The following is a 907-nucleotide window of genomic DNA, read 5'->3' on the forward strand; positions in this document are numbered from 1 at the left end:
CCTGGTTGTAGGTTTCTCCAGGTTTCTTGGTACAACTTGGTGAGTACATCTAGGGCAGCATCTGTTAGTTTAAATACATCAAATACTGAGGAGGAAGAAAAGACCAAAATGGATGTCAGAAGAACTCGGTACACTAGAGCACCGAGAAGCCAAAGCAGAGGGGAAAATTCAAGATCTTAAAGAGCTGAACAGAAGAAGTCAAAAGGCAGCATGGGAAGACAAAGTAAAATATTACAATGAAATGTGAAAGGAGCTGGAGTCAGAAAATCAAAAGGGCTGAACTCGTTCAGCATTTCTTAAGCTCAAGGAACTGAAAAAGAAATTCAAACCTCAAGTTGCTAGACTTAAGGACGCTTTGGTCAGAATATTAAATGATTCAGGAAGTATTAAAAGAAGATGGAAAGTGTATACAGAGTCACTATACCAAAAGGAATAGGCAGACACAGAAGAATTTTATGAAACATATGAGCAAGAGCCTATGGTGATGAAGGAAGAAGTTCAAGCTACTTTGAAGGAATTGCAGAAAGTAAGGCCCCAGGAATAGATGGTATACATTACAATCTAAGGTTTGTAAAGATTACCTAAATGTTACATGTTTCCTACCATTGCTACAAGTGTCTCAGAACTAAAAGATAGTCATAGATGAGATCTGCTATACACATAACAAATACCAGGAATACTCCTAAGAAAACAGTTTTGTAATAAGAATTGTAGGGACGTGAAACTAAAACTGAAAATACCAGTAAAACTTAATCTGGACAAATCTAATAATATTCCTTTGTTGGCCTACTGAGTAAACAAGAGTTCAGCAAGGTTTCTTCAGTTAGTATAAAACCCCTGAACAGAGCCGTAACACATAGCAAAAATGTAAACATGGGCAAAATAATTTCCTTGATGTGAAAGAGGA

This window comes from Elephantulus edwardii, unplaced genomic scaffold (assembly GCF_000299155.1).
Source record: "Elephantulus edwardii isolate Elephantulus edwardi_28Jun2011 unplaced genomic scaffold, EleEdw1.0 scaffold00026, whole genome shotgun sequence".
Taxonomy (NCBI): Eukaryota; Metazoa; Chordata; class Mammalia; order Macroscelidea; family Macroscelididae; genus Elephantulus; species Elephantulus edwardii.